Here is an 18,812-nt window from a genome sequence, read left to right as displayed (position 1 = left end):
TAGCTTTCTTGCATGCATACCAGCCTCTGGCTTGTGTACGCTTCATTCCAACCAGGAAGAGCACATGCCAACTGCAGATGCTTCGTCAGTCTAAGGGTACTTATACCTGAAAGCTTGCAAAGAAGAACTTTTCCAACTGTCTGAGTTGTTCTAATAAAAGATATCAGATTTACCCAAAGAACCTTGTGTCTCTCTGTCCTTGGACCAACACGGCTACAACTTATACTGAGGAGTATCTGGCAGAATAATGGCATTAGCTTTCCTCTCTGGAAAAGTCTAGTAGAACATAATAAAAAATAACTTTGCTTTAACCAGTCTGTAGAATGTGACAGAAAAGTAGTTCTGTCTTACAGAATCAGGATTATTTAAAAAGATCCATGCTCTTCCCTTCTGCAGATTATTAGAGTAACTTTTATAGAACTATACTGGATTCCTTCCTTTTTGTTAAATTATTTTATAAACTGGTAAGGAAGATTTGGATCCAACTGGACTATCTCTTAGAATGTCAACTGCAATTAATATAGAATAATTAATTCCAAACTAAAACCAAGTTCACTCCTCTTGTGTAGCTACCCTGTTACTAGATTTGCCTGTCTCTTTGGTGTGCGCTCATTTATTAGGGGTACATTTCTGGGGCCTCTAATTCTATCAGTGTGCTGCTTGTGTTTCTATATGGAGCTGCATCTCTCCCTTCTGCAAGTCCTCATCCCCAATGGGGCTATCTTGCAGGACTCAAGTTTCAATGGGGCTGGGTTCCTCCAAACATATACGCATATACACACAGATTAACAGGGCACACCTGAGCCAGGCATTGACAGGCTGACACCCTCGTGTGCCTTGAACTCAATTCATCCTTTATTTCAGTAGGACAATAACAAATGCAGTTAGACACATACACATGCTAACAGAGTATGTCTGAGCAGGCTGGATCTGATCACCGCTTTCAGCTGATACTCTCATGTACCTCCAAACTCAGCACGTCCCAATCTCGTCACAATGGTCCTAGCAGTAACTCCCTTGAGAAGCAGACTCCACCATAGTTTTGGGAATTACAGGGATCTTTGGCTTAAGTAAAAAAAGTGTTGCCGCAGAGCAAATGGAGGTCAAGGGGAAGGAAGAGTAAATGAGGTTCAGAGAGAGAGAGAATATAGCAACCAGCTTGACCATAAAAGTTATTTATTGCCAGGTATATGAACTTATGATGATGCCAATACTAACAGCCATTCAAGAGAGGCAAATAAAACAGTTACAATATTACATAGTTTCAGTTGCATATTTGGGGAAGTCAAGCTCAAGTTTGATCAGCAGGTCAGGTTTAGGAAGCTGTGCCTGGAGTAAGAAAGCAAAGTCAGGTTCCTGGAGTCTGAGAGAGGGAGAGAGCTGGGGTCTCACCACTCAGCAGAGCTTGAACCAGTTGAGGTTCCCAGGTGGCTGTTGGAGCTTGCAGATGGGCAGAGCCCTCGGCATGATCAGTGGAGGGATTCCAGGCAGAAAAGGAGTGGAACTGGTGCAGCTTTTGGATCCAAACACCAGGACCAAAACTTGAGCTTGGGTAGGCAGTTTTGTAGAAAACTACCAATGGCTAAAAGGGAGAACACTAGGTTTATTTATAGCAAAATGATGACTTGCATGCTGGCTAATAGGAACTGATCACTCCTGCCTATGGGTGGTGTTACTCTGAGGGAGCTCACAATACAGACAGGCAGATTCAGTGTTTTGGGTACCAATAAAGGCATCCTTACTAGAAGTGGTCTGATAAATGCTGAGCTGAGTTGGGGGTTGATTAGCATTTGGAGCAAGAATCCCCATCATGAAGTGCCCCCCTGCTTCTCTGGTCCCAGAGTTCGGTGTGGTCCTTGCCTTAGAATCTCTGTTCTCCATCCTGAATGTTAATGAAGGTGCTTTCCTGTCCCATCTCCCATGTAAATGAGTTGCCATCCAGTTCCATCTCCAATGTAAATGGGACCACAGGAGTTGTGTCACTCCCATCATCCTTGTCTGGAGGGCTTTAGGTGAGTCTCCAGCTGTGTCTTCATTGTCTTTTGTAAGTCCCTCCTCTAATCAGCTTTTGTTCAGGCAGAGGTGGGGGGGTGAGTCCTTTGTGAGTCAGACAGACTGTACACTTTGCCAACGTTCCCTAAAAACAGAGCTGACAGATAACAACCCATTTAAATAGATATTCTTTTTAAAACTCACCATTCAATCCTGCTCAGCTTGTAGGCATTACTATTCCAGTGGAAGACATAAGATGAGTTGGTAAAGGGCTGAAATAACTGCATGCATACTAGAAAGCTTATAACAACAACTTTACCCAAATTGATACTTAGGAACAATTCCAAATAAATCATTTTGGGCACAGAGACCCTCCTTCTACTGAAAGATCTTTCAATTTTGTTGTCCACTCAATGGCGCCTGATAGGCCTCTAAATGTAAGGATGCAGTTGCTGCTTACAGTCACAAGGTAGCGCTATTGCCTTAGAATCAGAAGTTAGTTCACATTCACACTAATGACTACTGCAATGGTTCACAAACTTTAGACTCTAGGCACCCCTTGGAAAATACTAGCTCCAGTTATTGCTTATTTTTTTATTAGACAAAAATAATAGAGAAATGCTTCTGTTATAAGAAACTCAGAAAGACCAAGCAATGTTTTTAACACTGTGAACTCCTATTTGAAATCTCTAGGTTTATCTTGAGAATCATGTCTGCACACCTAACGGTGCTAACACTGCATGGCAACCCAGAGCACTGTTTGAAAGGATCTCAAGTCACCCTAGGATGCTGCAACACTTGGGCTGAGAATCACTGGACTTCTGTATAGGTACTGTGGATACTGGAAGTAGAATAGAGGTAATGTGGTGAAAGCGCTGAGCTGCAATAACGTTAGACCTGCAAACCATAATCCCTGTTATCTGGGATTTTACTAACTGGCACGCTCTAGTAACCAGAATTTCTGGCCAAGCGGCTGGATGCAATGGGGTAAAATCTAAACTGAAAGTGCCCACCGTGGCGCTTCCAGGTTCACTGAGCGCCCAGGGCATAGCAGCCTGCGCAGGACCCGCCTCCCTGTCCCTCACAGCCTGCGGGAGGAACGGGAATGCAGCAGGACGGACAGCGACACCCCAGGTGTGGCAAGAGAAGTGGCGGCTCGAATAGGCAAAGACACCTGTTCCAGCCTCTCAATAAGTTGGCATAATTTATTATCCAGCATCCCCCATTCCCCATGGGTGCCGGATAACAAAGCTTTTGCTGTACCAGTATAATTTCTGTCCCTAGCCTAAAAGCTAATAGTTGCTCATGTTTCTTCAAAGAAAAGAACTCTGGATTCTGTATGCAGGTAAACCTTTTTGCTACTATATGAACAGTAAGACTAAACCAAGCTCCACATCATTCTTCAATGGCAAGTAACCAGCTCAATGTGCTTTGGGCAAAAATAATAGGTGTTGTGTTTAACCCAGGACTAGTCCTGGGCTTTAACTACAATCAAAACAGTGCTGGACAGCTGTTTACATATGTAGCAATTAACTCAAATTAGCCCCAGTTGGGGAAGGGGGAGGCAGAACAGGAACTGTTATTTTGCTACTGCAGAGGTACAGATAATGAGCTTCTACTGTAGAATCTGGGAGAAATCTGACATGTTCCAAAATAACCATTTAAAAAATATTTTCAAAGGATTCCTTGCACCCTATAACTCATTTCTAACAACTCAAGTCAAAATGCAGCATGCCTTTTAAGGATTAAACAGTTGATACTAAGTACTAGTGGTCCAGATGCTGCACTTGTACTGACCAGCACTCTGCCCATACCATAACATTACATCCTTAGTGGGAGGTTTCTGTCAATATAAAGAGTAATATATAGCCCATGTGTGGGGTTTTTTGTTTGTTTGTTTTTACAAAATTCAACATTTCTGTTAAGTTTTTTATGTTCTTTTTATGAATGATTAAAAACACAAAAGTTAAACCAAATTCAGGTCCTGTACCAACTTGTGCAGAAAAAAGCCCTGCTATGAAGCAAATTATTCTGAGCATTAACTTAATTGACAACTGCTCCATTCATTTCAATTTCATGTATGCATACTAACAATAGACAGATATGTCTGTCCCTAGATTTGATAACACCCAAACCAGTTTAAGTAATCAGAAACTGATTTAAACCTGTAACAGAACAGATGTTCAGTGCACATAAACTAGTTTGAGAACAGGCTGAAACCAGTTTGAGAGAAACCTGGTTGAATGTAGTATAGTATTAGACTTAACTGATTTGGGTCAAACCAGTTTATGCAATGTCTGTCCCAGGCCCATTCCTGGCTTAAGTTAAACCAGAGTCCCCCAGCATCCCAGCATGTTCCTGGGCTGGGCAAGGCTCCCTGCTCCACAGCAGCACAGGCCCCTCCCCTCTGCTCTCTAGCCAGAGCAGAGGCAAGATGTGGCCAAATGCTAGTCTGCTATGGCCCCTGAGGCAAATTTCTCCCTCTGCCCCCAACCAAACCCTGGGGACCACAGCTGGCATTTGCCAGCCCTAACCATACCACCATCCCCTGCAAACAGGGAGTGATTAACTTCATTCCTGCCTCTGTCCCCTTTCTCCGCCAACACCAGGTCTTTGGCTAGTCTGTGGCTTGCACAGCGGTCCTGGAGCAGGTGAGAGAAGCAAGCAGATCTGTGTGCAGATCCAAGCTCTGCTGTAGCTCTGAGCCCAGAGCTAAGACTTGCAGGACTAGACTGAGAGATAGAAAGTATTGCCAAAGACCTGACAATCATCCATGATCACACATGCTGGAGAGTTAGTTAAGAGAAGCTGCACCAAAGAATGGAGAGAGCTACATTTATATTATAAAACAGAACATGTAAACAAAGCCTTTCTGAATGCCTGTCTATAAGGAGACACTGCTCTCAGGATTAGTAAGACTAACTCTTGTCTTTCTGGTTTACATTTTAAGTTAGACTAAGCTGTGTATTCTGTGTTTTACTGGGCTGCATCTTGGTTTAGGCAAACACTTTTGGTAGCTCCCTGCTGTACGCTTTGCAAATTGCTGTGTTCAATACTTACTTCAGAGAAAAGACTTTTTCCCCATTCCCTGTGTGTTGGCTCCAGCTGGTGCCTGGCCATGCCCCCTCGCTCCAGCAAGGAGGGGTAAGAGCCTTGGATTGGGGGGGTCTCTTCCTTCACCTTTTGGCAAGCATGCTGTAGCACCCCCAGCTTCTGGCTTGAGCCACTGCAGCCACGTGCCTGCATTCCCTGGTTTAAGAGAACACGTCTGTCCAGCTATTAAATCAGTTTAAGCTGCACAACTTAGACTAACCTGCAAAGAGTGAAGCAACTCAGGCTTGGGCTTTTTGAATGTCTGTTCCTAGCCCAGAGGATCAAGTTCTGTTCTGACCCACACCAGTCAGTGATCCAAAACCAAGGGAAATCACTGAAAAGACTGATTGCAACAGGCATTAAATAAGTCTCATACCTGTGCTGGAAACATCAAAAGAACAAACTTCCATGCAACATTTTCAGTCCTTTTGACTTTCAGTTGTCTTCTATAAAAGTTCTGTATCTCTAGTGATATTTCCTGGTAGAGCCAGGATGGGAAACTCGGTTCTCAACAGCAAATAAGGAAGTAAACTATTATAATCTTCTAAAAAGCTCCTAGTTCCTTAAAAATCCATACATTAATATTAAATTTCAAGCAAGATCTGTCAATTTAAATATTTTTTGTTAGGTAACTATATCATTCCTGGTTTTGGTACACAGATGATTTGTTCAGTCTTTCACAGTAACTTGTCCTAACGAAACGGTCTATTTCAGCATGAGTAACAGTTTAGAAATTGCTAATTGGTAATCACAGACCATTTTTCTAGGTTTGCAAGTCAATTATTTATTTTGGGATATGTCAGTCCAATTGTTTGTACAAAGAGGTCTGTTTGATAAAACACCTTAAAGTGTTTTATCAAACTAAGTTTTAGCCTGCAGGAAATTTGCATGGGTAAACTAAGGTATATATGTAAATACAAAAGCCTTTCTACATCATTGTTGTCTATTCCTTTGTGCATTTACACTTTAAGAAAATATCAGTAGGTGCATCCACACCCTGTAGAGGCTGGCTCCTAACTTTACTCGAAGACAATTTAGAAACCAATTGGTCCAGGCATATGCTTTCATAGGTGACAGATACTCTGCCCTGCCTTCATATTAGTACAGCTAACATAATACAACCTCTCACTAAACCTAGAGAAAGAATTGGTAGCATATATAATACACTTTGTCAGCTCAGCTGTGCAGGCCAGAACCTTATTGAGCTGAGTCAAGGCTCCATTCACCTGCATAATGAAAAGAAAGGTACAGTACATAGCTTCTGTAGTGATAAGGGTCAGACTTTGGAAACAGTCCCTTACAAGGGAATGTCTTATCAGGTAAGGAATTAAAACAAGATCCCTGCGGAGCAAGGAGAAATCAAGATGGAAGTAGCCACATGGCCTCTGCTGGAGGAACCCTGTGCTGTAGTATCATTAAAGGTCTGTTCTCTTCCTCATTCATAGTTGTTATTCACTGCAGGACCTAAATCATTACAAGGTGTGAGAAGTGGTGAAATGGGAAAGACTGGATGGATCTGGAGCGTTATCCATAGCAGAAAGCTGGTAACTCAGGGCTTCGAAGCTGCACTCAGCAAGAAACAAAGGCCTCTGCGAGTAGTCCCTTCTGTGCAAGGAAGAAGTGTAACCAGCTCAGAGACACAGTTAACCATGGATGTGTTACAAGTCCCTTCCTTCCTGTCTTTTGTTGTCATGCAATATAGCTGAGAATTGGAGAAAACTTAGATGAAGGTTTGAGTTGTATTTAGCTTCTATAGGACCAGAAGAGAAAACTGATGAATTGAAATCCATTTTCCTGAATGTGGTAGGGGGGAAAAGTGCTTGAGGTGTACAAACTTACATTTGCTCCAGGCCAAAACATGAAGTTCAATGAGATATTGAATAAATTTGAAGAATAGTGTGTGCCAAAATGCAATAAGACTTTTGAGACAAAAAATGTTTATGTGCATGCGAAAACCAGATGAAAGCATAAAGCACTATATCACAGAGTTAAAAAGGCTCAGCAAGACCTGTGTTTTTGGGGACGCAACAGATTCTCTGATCAGGGATAGAATCATTTGTGGCACTACAGACAATAGATTAAGAGAGAAGCTGCTACAGAAAGGAGACCTCTGCCTAGAAAAAACTATACAGATTTGTAGAGCAACTGAAACTGTGAAGACTCAAGCTAAAGAGCTGAATGCAGCTGAGGGCATTATCCATGCAATATATAGTAAAGACCAACAGAAAAGTTCACTTCAAATGGAGTGACCCCCCAGCTATCACAACTGCTACTAAGGGGCAGATGGAGTACAGGCAAACATGTAGCCAGTGAGGAATGCATCATGACTCCAAACATGTGCGGCATTAGGAAAGCTCTGTTTTGATTGCGGTAAGAATAACCATTTTGCCAAATGTTGCAAAGTGCAAGCCCCTGAAGTCCAGCTGTATACAGCTGAAGATACTCCAGACAGATACAGTAGAATCTTGCAGAGCTACTAAGAAGGACCGGATCCTGCTGTAGTCAGTAGGTCAGGGAAAACTTATCACATAAATGGTATAAAGTTAAGCATATGTAGCCCATATAACTCGGGTGTATACTCCCCTTCTCCAGTTGAAGAGGATTGTTAGCTGGCAAGCATGCTGTGGGGGAACTGCAGACCACTCAGTTTTCCTCTGTCCCTATAGAACCAGGCCAGGACAGTCAGGGGACTTAACTATGTACACATTTATGTACATTAACTTATCACAAGGAAAAGAAACTGAATATAAACATATCTACTATATAAGATCTCTAAACAAATAACATAAACAATACCCTCTGGGTAAATGCCATAAAACCTTATAACAGTGCTCCAGATGCACATAAGTCACAGGTAAGTATCTTATCTGAAACAGATAAACCCCAAAATAAACATAGATAGCCACAGAGAAACTATAGATAAGTATGGGTGAACAATAAATAAGCCACAAATAAATACAAATAAACAACAGATGAAATAATAGTAACAGGGGGTCCTAGCAGAGCCCTAGGATTCTACTCATCTACTAGTTTACAACATGAGAGTTCATAAAATATAAGGCATGACATTGCATCACTTATGATGCAAGAACCCCAAAGATAAACTCAATCCCGAGGGGAAACCCCAATGCCCTTGGGCTTTTCCCAAGCCCTACAAAGAAGCTGGTAACTTTAGGGGGGCCCTCCCAGTGGGACCTCCCCTTTCAGGAGTCTGTAACTAACTGGGGGGAGACTCCCCCTCCCCTGTGGGAATTCCTCTTTTCCCTGCAACTCACAGCTCCCAGGCCTGGAGGGTGGTCTTCGTGCTCTGTGCCAGGCTGCTCTCTGACCTGCAGCGGGCTTCAGAGTGGTCACTCTCCCCTGGAACGGGGCTCTGCTATGCAGGGCTTCTGGGGCCTCTGGCTTGGCCCTGTCTGCTGGTTCAGTGGCCTGATCACCATCTGGCTCTCTGCACTCAACCTTTTGCTGTGGATCGGAGGCCTGGGCTGCCTCGTGCAGCACCAGGCTCAGTCCACTCCTGGACCCTCCATGGAGGGTCCTGCACCGAGTTCCCAACCTGAGCCACCCAAGCACTCCAAAGGTCCTATTCCGTGCACCGTCCTGTGCACCGTGTCTCTGGCCCTCCTGAGTAGCTCTTCTAAGCCCTGCTCTTCTCTCTTCTCTGTCCCAGATGTGTTCCCCTCATGCTGGGGGCACAGCTCCTTTTACACTCTCCAAGGCTCCGCCTCTGAAGTCTTCTGGATCTGTGTTGCAGTCTACAATCAGGTCCAGGAGGCGATGGAGGGGAACTCCTCTCCCTCTCCCCTCAGGAAAGCGGCGTGACTTAACTCTTCTTGCTGCCTCCTGATTGGGGGATGAGCTCCACCAATCAAAACAGCAAGATTTCAAGCCTGGGACTCAACCCAAGCTCCAAAAGGCAAGCCTGCTACACATATAATGAAGCGTGCAAATGTGGTGTATACGACTAAAAAAGAGGCAGCAGGCAGCATGAAGACAACAGAAGGTTGTGGTTCTTGTAACAAAAGATAAGACTGTTTTGAAGGCTGAGAGGCTGATTGTTTCAACTGTCTGCACAATATCCTTGATGAAGAGAAACCAGCTTCAAACCAGCTCCAACTGGTGAGGTAAGGGGGAACTTGTTACGTGCCAACCAAGCAGTGCATGCCTGAAGAAGAAACATGCAGAAATCTTGCCCAGCAACACAAACTCTATAAAAGGAGGCAGGACAGAAGATGAAGTGGGGAACTTGCCTCACCACTGGAGCCCACGCCTGTGTATGCCAGGTCAGATACCCCACTCCATCAACGGATAGGGACTGGCCATCCCTATCTACAAGGCCCCTGGGATTATATAAGTGTGTCACCTCCGAGAGTGCATGTATGTGTGAGTGTAACACGACTTTAATAAGCTAATAGTCTCTGATAAGTGTATAATTCCCCAGTACCCTTAGCAATAAACTACCCACTGAAAAGAAACTAATTTTTGTCATTAGTCCAATTTTTGGGTTACACTGCCAGTGGAAGTGCATGGGATAATGATTCCATTCAAACTGGATATAAGGGTTCAGGTGAACATATTACTGGAGCAAGACTATAAAAGGCTGAAAAGTAAACCAAAACTGAGACCTACAAAAGTAGCCATAACTGCCTAATCAGGAGCGAAGATACCAGTCAAGGGGAAGTGCCTGGCCTGCATCAAACATAAAAATGCGTTGTACAATCTTCCATTCACTGTAGTACCTAAGGAGGTGACACCTATTTTGGGCCTAGCAGCCTGTGAAAAGCTCAATTTGGTTAAACAGGTGCTTGCATTAGAACACTCTGGCTTGGGTTATGAAGACCTTATTTTGGAATATCAAGATTAATTTCAAGGCCTTGGTGCTTACCAGGGGAACATACAATTCAGATAAATAAACAGGTCCCCACCATTATACACCCATGCAGAAAGGTGCCTTTTGCCCTCCATGATAAACTAAAGGCAGAGCTAAAAAGGATGGAAGAAGCCCAGGTAATACAGAAAATTGAGGCGCCAACAGAGTGGATGAACTCCCTAGTTACTGTGGAGAAGAATGGACAGCTGCAGATATACTTGGATCCAAGGGATCTCAATAAGGCCATAAAGAGGGAACATTTTAAGTTATCTACCAGAAAAGAGATTATGGCTCAGTTTGCGAATGTGCAGTTTTTCAGTAAATTGGATGCTTCTTCAGGATTCTGGCAGCTGAAATTAACAGGAAAGTTCTAAATTATGCCCATTCAATACTCTTTTTGGGAGGTATCGGTTTCTGCGTTTACCTATAGCTTGAACTCCAGAGGTGTATCACAAAACTATACATATGATTTACAAGTATATTTCATATGTAGACACCTCTATAGATTATATCATCATCTGGGGCTGCACCAAGGAAGAACATGGTCGTCGGCTCCATGAGGTGATGGAAGCAACTAGGGCTGCAAATTTGAAACTCAATAGACAGAAATGTGTTTTTGGAACTACAGAATTGACATTTGTGGGAGATGTTATTTCTAGAGAAGGAGTGAAACTGGACAAGAAAAAAATTCAGGCTATTGAAATGATGCCACATCCCCAGTCAAAAAAGACTTGCAACGCTTTTTGGGAACTGTAAATTATTTTGGAAGGTTCATACCAAACCTGTCTACAACAGCAGCACCTCTAAGGATGTTGAGAGTAAAAATGAATGGGGCTGCAATCCAGAACAGGAGGATGCATGGAAGACGTTGAAGCAACAATTAATACAAGAACCTGTATTAAAATTCTATACCCCTGGGGAACCAATACAAATATCAACAGATGCTTCACAGTTGGGATTAGGTGTTGTGCTTTTGCAGATTTTGACAACCGTTGGCAACCCGTTGTGTATGCATCTAAATCACTGACGCACAAAGCAGGTATGCACAGATTGAGAAAGAGTTGTTAGAAATTTTGTTTGCATGCCAGAGATTCAATCAATATATTTATGGGCAGAGAGTAAATGTAGAAACAGACCAAAAGCCCCTGATAGCACTGTTTCACAAGCTTCTGAATGACTGCACCTTAAAGATTGAAAGAATGATGATTAATCTGCAGAAGTATGACTTAGTTGTCAACTACACACCCAGCAAGTTCCTGTTTACAGCAGATGTGCTGTCCAGGGCAATAGCCTCTACTGGGCAAACAGAAAAGACCTCCAAGACAGATGTAAGCCTATGCTGACTTGATTGCTAGTTCACTTCCGATCATGGACAGGAGGCTACAACAAATAAAAGAAGAGACTAAGAAGGACCACTCATTAGGGATCCTGAAAGAAATGATAATTTTGGGTTGGCCAGAGGACAGGAGTACCTATGACTTGCATGTGCAGGACTACTGGAATTGCTGACATGAACTTTCAGTCAGTGAAGGAATTATTTTCAAGGGCAGTAAAGTCATAATACCATGGACCCTCCAAAGAGGAATGCTACAGAAGACATGAGGGACACTTAAGTATTGAGAAATGCAAGACAGGTGATATATTGGCCAAGGATCAATCAGGACATTGCTGATATAATTGAAAACTGTTCCACCTGCTTGAAATTCAGACCCTGCCACCAGGCAGAACCACTAAAGCCTCACCCTGTTCCATACAGGGCCTATGAGAAGGTGGGCACCGATCTCTTTATGTGGAACTCCAGGGTGTATTTAAAAGATACTCTTTGTATCTGGAAATCTGTACACTGCAATGTACCAGCAGTCGCTCAGTGATGGCTTGCTTGAAGGCCATATTTGCGAGGCATGGAATTCCAGATGAAGTATTCAGTGATAATGGGCCACAGTTCTCCAGTGCAGAGTTTACACAATTTGCCATGGACTGGGATTTTTGTCACACCACATCAAGTCCCAATTATACCCAATCAAATGGACTTGCAGAGTGATCCCTTCAGACGGTGAAAAACCTAATGAAAAAAGCATTGGACAGTGGAGGGGATTTATATAAAGCACTACAGGCTTATCATAGCACACCTCTGGACAATGGCTAGTCTCCAGCACAGTTGTTAATGGGCCGGCAGATACGGTCGAATCTGTTCATTACTAATACCTTATTGGAAAGTCCTAACACAGTAGCCATAAGGATAATGAAAGAAGATCAGAAGAAGAAACAGAAACACTACTTTGATACAAGAGCTCGTGAGCTTTCACAACTAAAGCCAGGTGACAGAGTTTGTCTGAGGAATAATTTGTTACGAACATGGGACCACCATGTTCCAGTAAAACAGCTGGTGCACCCACGGCCCTATGTATTTCAGATAGACCAGTGGGGCATGCTCTGATGTAATCGATGAGACCTACTTATGCTTCCACTTAGCTCTCGGACATCGGCAGGAGATGCAGACTTGGATCAGCCTCAGTTAACAGTTCCTAGTTCCTCCCCCTCCTCAGAAGGTGAAGATACTAATGATGCAACAGAAAGCCACAAACCTCCAATGAGGAGCTGATACTCCGGAGATCCAGGAGACAGGTGAAATGGCCAGAAAGGCTCATAGAGGTCTGTGAGTAGAGGCCTGTAAAGGCACCTGAAGAATAGGAAAGTGGGTGGTAAAGACTCACTCAGAGTGAAGTGCTGGTACCCTCTCCTCTGTAGGTTATGGATTGTTTGGTGTGGTAGTGGTTTTGTCTTGTGGTGTTGTGGAGTTTGTTGTTATATTGTGATAGTTACTTATTTATTTTTTTAAAAAGGGAGGCTGTAGTGATGAGGGTTAGACTTTGGAGACAGTCCCTTACAAGGGAATGTCTTATCAGGTGAGGAATTTGAACATGATCCCAGGGGAACAAGGGGAAATCAAGATGGAGGAGGCCTCATGACCTGTGCTGGAGGAACCCTATGCTATGGTATCATTAAAGGTCTGTTCTCTTCCTCATTCATAGTTGTTGTTATTCACTGTGGGACCTAAATCATTACAGTTTCTACGCATCCTAGATATTGGATCCCCTAGGCTAGGTGAAAACTTTAGGTGCCTGTAGACATGTGGGATGCCTACTTTCACATGCTGCTAGTGTCAGGGCAAACTCGATTAATCAAGTCTGCTGGAGTGTGCTAATCAGCCCCAGCATCTCCCACACTTCAAAATGGCAGCAGAGGCAAAACAGTGGTGGATGCAAATGGGAGAGCACAGATAACTTTAATCAACTTAAACTTGCACTGAAGTTGCACACTAATACAACTTTCACAGTGTTCAATGCTGATTTGTACCAATTACAAACTGACAATAACCAGGATCTAGATAAGAAATCTGATTTAAATTTGTGCAACAGATTATGCAAATAAGAACAGTTACTCATATCAAATTTCTGCCATCAATATCATTTGGCAGACAGGCAGAAGGTAGATCAACTTGGAGACTCACTGGTTCAGCAAGGCATGAGCTTTCCTAGGCAACAACCCATTTTGTATGATATAGTATCATAGTATTTTTTTCTACTAGTCCATTCCTAGCACCTGACAATGTCATGCTGAAATGGCTCCAGATCTTGAATCAACCGGGATAGGCAAATCTACCAATACATCAAGTGTCATGTTTTTACCAACTGTGATTCAATCACTTTCTCAGTATCAACTCTATTACATACTTCTCATTGATTTATGTTTCCACTTCTATTACCCACCCCCTCCCCCAAACCTGCCTATTTTCTCACTCGCTGAAATTTTGCATGGTTCTGTCTTTAAATAGTGTGATTTACGTAAAAGCTTCATTATCTGGCACTTCACCATCCAGAATTCTCTATTAACCAGATTCTGTCGTAGACAGCATCTTGGTGTTCGAGACGCTGCCAAGCAGTGTCACTAGCGGCAGTCTCAGCCGCCATCCGTCATTGCGATTGCATTGTGATAGCGTTGAACTTGTGTTTGTGCTTGTGCTGTGACTTATTTGCTGAATATCTCACCCATCCTGCACCTGTGGCTACCTATACTCCATCAACAAGCAGAAGATAGAAACGAAAGCACGTTGTTTTGACAATTACACAGAAATTGGACATAATTAAGTGCCAGGAGAAAACAGGAATAGGTTGATGCAGGAAGCCAATGTTAGCTTGTCTATGATCTATGACATCAAGGTGCAGAGGGCAGAGTTACTCCAGTTTGTGACAAATTCTGAGACAAGTAAAGCAATTGAGCACTTCTATACTCTGCACAAATCAAAATTGGAACAATTGGACCAGGGGTGTCCAACCGTTTTGAATGTGGGGCCAGATCATGAACTTTTTATCACCCAGTGGGCTGGCGAGCCATATTCAAAAACCTCACAGGAAGTGGTATCACATCAGGAAGTGATGTCATGTGACCTTTGACACCAATGAAGTTACAGGAACTGACAATGAAATGGGTTTGAAAATGTGCCTGGAAATGTGCCTAGCGAAGTTGTGGTTTTCAGAAAGTATGTATGTTTGGTATGGCTTAGGAACAGGACATCATTTTTCTGTGCAGGGGGTTGGACTAGATTAGGGCTGCCCAGCTAACTACCTGCAGGCCACATGTGGCCCACAAAGGGCCAGGATGTCACTCACAGTCTACATGGGGTCTGCAAACAGTTAATATACAGGGCATGGGCCTGGGCAGCCATCTCTCCCACTGCTGTGCAAGGAGGAAAGGCCGAGAGGTGGGGAGGGGAACAGTGGTCCATGTCCTGCAAATGTAGCCTGCATGGCTGAGGATGGGAGTCTGCATGCTGCTGGAGCAGCCCATGCAGTGAGAGGGTCGTAGGGGCCCACTCCCACAGCGTGCAGCCTGTGCAACACATGCTGGTGTCAACTGGGGCCCACAGCCTCACCAGATCTGAACAGCCCTGGACTAGCTTATCCTTGAGATCCTTTACTAACTTGATCATGGTCATTGTGGTTAATTAAATAGAAATTGTAGGCATATACTGCAGAGACGCGGAAGAGATCTCAAGGATATCAGCAGCCGCTCTGCAGCGGCAAAATGGCTTGGCGGGCCGCACTGATGAAACTGGCCTTTTTTAGCATTGTCTGCCAACTTCTACCCTGGCTGGTGCAGGTGAGGTTGGTACAGCTGGTTTTAAGCAGAGAAGGACTGCCTGACTGCTTACGTGTGCAAGTGCAGTGGGCACACACAGAATTAATCTGCTAGTGGTGGGAAAATTCAGGCAACCAAGAGCATTCAAAGGTGTTGTTCATCTACCTGTTGAGTACAAGGCACAACCTAGTGCATAGATGGACAAGGAAATATTTTCGCACCGGCTTCACCATGTCTTTGTACCAGCAGTGAAAGAGCATCTGAAGAAACTTGAAAAGCCAGAAGACACAAAAGTTATTTTCATTTTAGATAACCGTACAGCTCATCCTCCTGAAACACAGTTAGTGTCTGGAAATACTTTTACCATCTTCCTGCCTGCAATGTCACCTCACTCCTACAGCCTATAGATCAGGGAATTATCGAAAACCTGAAATCCATCTACAGAAGGGATTTTATGAGGAAGCTACTCAACTATGAAGGCAGTCTCCAAGAATTTCAGTCACAGTACACCATTAACAATGCAATTTTCAATGTGGTATGTGCCTGGTATGCTGTGAAGAGTAGAACTTTAAGGAAGGCTTGGAGAAAATTGTGGGCAGCAGTGATGTTTGCATAGGGATCTTCTGAAGAAGAAGAATTTGCGGGTTTCAATGTGAGACGGAAAAAAAAAATTTAAAGAGATTGTTGATGTCCTTCAAAATGCTGACCCTACTCACTAAACTCAGGATACTGAACTTGAAGAGTGGGTAAACTGATCAAGACCTTGATGTTGCACAAACCTTTACTGATGCTGAAATTATAGAAAAGGTTGTGCATCCTGAGAGATCTACTGCACCTAAACAAGACTCAGAAGACGATGACGACCACAGTGAAGAAACTAAAGTGGCTTGGGCTACTGCTGCACAGTGTCTGGAAACGTTCTGGACATTTGCTGAGCAGTAGTCTTCTTATTCTGCTCAGGAAGTAATGCAGCTTCATGTTGTTCACAACAATTTCCTGAAAAAAAGGCAACCGACTTGCAAGCAGGCAGATATCCACAGGTTGCTTCAAAACGCTTCTGCAGCTTGTTTCAAAGATCAGATTATTAGTATTGATGTTGATGATCCTCAAAAAGAGCAACACTCTGAAGCAGAGCCACGTTCTGAGGCAACCTCTGATCCCAAGGTGCCTTCAAAAGCAGCTGAGGGGCAGTAATTGTACAGTACACTATTTACTATATTATTTCTTATATCATAGTAAAAATGTTATATTAAAAGTTTTATAATAATGTTATATTAAATAATGTTATATTAACAGTTATTATATCATAGCTAAAATGTAGGCTTAGTTTCTTTCTTGAAAAAAATCGTAAGTATAACTCTCAGAAAATCAGCATATTTGATTAACCGGCAACCTTCCCCTTCCCCATGGATGCTGGATAACAGAGCTTTTACTGTACTATTAAACATTACCTAAATCCTGCAATTCTGTCTAGCCCTGCATAAAGAAGCTAGGTAGAATTTCTGAAGAAATGTAGATAGTTTTCTGTAGTAACTTCAGCCAAAAAACTCTGTTAGCTTTTTGACTAAGGAATTCCTACTTAATAGATAGTAATGGGTGTTCTTGTGTGGAACTTCAAACTGGAATAAGAAATGTACCATGTTACTGTTCTCAGCTGGAACACTTAATCTGTAAGAACACTTTGAAAATTATAGCCACTTTTGTAGTTTCAGCCCCCACAATCAGTAATTGTCCTGAAAAAGATAAATTTCATGGACCTTGGTAATGAGCCAACCAGGAAGTTTCACTAGTTCCAGAAACCCTAGTTCCTGAAACCATACAACTGGAACAAACCCAAGAGCAAATAATCTAACATACTGTGCTCTGAAAGTCTCCAAGTAACTTGGCAATAAACTAGCTATTGGCATACGTAAACATGCTTTTCATGACAACCATGGGTGTTTTTATAAGTGATGTTGATTACACAGGCGGAAAGTAGTTGTACAAGGTAGATGATATTGGTGAAATAAATGTTTAAAACCCAAGTGATGCTTGGAGATGCTTTCTCAAGGCTGGAAATGCAATATGTTACTTGTTTTATGAAATATCTCTCCTACAATCTGTATCCCAACACTGAGAGAGAGAGAGAGAGAGAGATGAGTGAGTTATTCACAACAATTGGATAATCTTTGTCTCTGTTTGTAAACTATATGGACAGATAGTGAAATTATTATAATTATTTGTGATGCAAAAGTGTTTGTACTAATTCTTAGACTGAATATTTGTAACTGAATTGATTATAGACGGGTCACTTTTAATTTAGGAAAGGTATGCACCTTTATAATGCATGCTATATTGGTTAGTGTACTTTTGAATATAGGTTTGTAATAGCCAAGGTTCATGAATTGTTAGTGAATTATATTTAAAATAAAACAATATTCCACTGTAAAAATTGTATACGGTCAAAATGTGCTGTTAGAATATTTTAAAACTTAGGCTAACAAATTGCTTTTTATATAAGTGTTTATTATACTGGAGACAAAGTCGAACGAGAGTTCATGGCACTTTTACATCATGTGTTGAACTTGAACTCTGAATGACCTCCTACTTAGAAGCACGCTCAGTTACACAGGCTCTTCCAGGAGCTTCTGAGCCTAGTGCACAAGTGTGCTGTGTGCAGAGCCCTGGCGAGCACTACCCCTATAAAGGGCTTTGATTGACAGAAACTGGTCCCATGAGGACTGGGTGCAAGGCTGACTAATATTCAGTCCAAGAATTTCTGTGTGGCTGTGTGAGAAAGTGATAGAAGTGTGGTGAATGAATCAAGCCGAAGTGGCTTTGTGGTGTGTTGGTGCAGGTAATCATTGTGTGGTGCGACGAGCCTAGTGCACCCTTGACAGTGAGGACACTATAGAGCTGGCATTCATCCCCAATGACTGCTACCTTTGAGACTCCATCTGTCTTCACTGCTGCTGGTCGTCTGATTGTGTGAGTGACCAGGGTTGGCTCCCCCTGGGTGCACGTAGTGCATAGTGCATCAGTACCGACAAGTACAGGGTACTGCACCTAGGGAGGAAGAACCAGCAGCAATACCTACAGGCTGGGGAACTCCCTTCTCATCTGCACGGAGGCAGAAAAGGATCTTGGAGTCATTATAGACTCCAAGATAAACATGGGCCACCAATGTGGGGACATGGTCAGGAAAGCTAACCACACCTTGTCATGTATCCACAGATGCATCACAACCAGGTCCAAGGAGGTGATCCTCCCCCTCTATGCGACACTGGTCAGGCCGTAGTTGGAGTACTGCATCCAGTTCTGGGTGCTGCACTTCAGGTGGGATGTGGACAACATGGAGAGGGCCCAGAGGAGGGTCACTAACATGATTGGGAGCAGCAGGGCAGGCCCTACGAGGAGAGGCTAAGGGACACAAACCTGTTCAGCCTTCACAAGAGAAGGCTGAGAGGGGATCTGGTGGCAGTCTATAAACTTATGAAGGGGGACCAGCAGGGAATGGGAGAGACCCTGTTCCCCTGAGCACTACCAAGGGCAACTAGGAATAACAGCCATAAGTTGACTGAGAGTAAGTTCAGGCTGGACATCAGGAGACGCTACTTCACTGTCAGGGCAGCTAAGATCTGGAACCAACTTCCAAGGGAAGTGGTGCTTGCTCCTACCCTGGGGGGTCTTCAAAAGGAGGCTAGATAGACACCTTGCCGGGGTCATTTGACCCCAGCAT

At 43.2% G+C, this 18,812-nt stretch overlaps 1 long non-coding RNA gene across 1 annotated transcript in view; it reads right to left on the bottom strand.

Annotated features, from left to right (window-relative positions):
* Positions 1–1,159: 1,159 nt before the first annotated feature.
* The window catches only part of LOC149864861 (uncharacterized), a 29,759-nt gene continuing 12,106 nt past the window's right edge, over positions 1,160–18,812 (bottom strand). The window contains exon 2 of the long non-coding RNA XR_016442307.1: positions 1,160–2,149. This is a non-coding gene — a long non-coding RNA (uncharacterized LOC149864861). The remainder of the gene's footprint in view (positions 2,150–18,812) is intronic.

Source organism: Crocodylus siamensis, chromosome 5 (assembly GCF_052110815.1).
Source record: "Crocodylus siamensis isolate JL-2025a chromosome 5, ASM5211081v1, whole genome shotgun sequence".
In the NCBI taxonomy this organism is placed as follows: Eukaryota; Metazoa; Chordata; order Crocodylia; family Crocodylidae; genus Crocodylus; species Crocodylus siamensis.
Note: the sequence above shows the minus strand (reverse complement) of the source record. Positions and strands in the feature narration are given on the sequence as shown.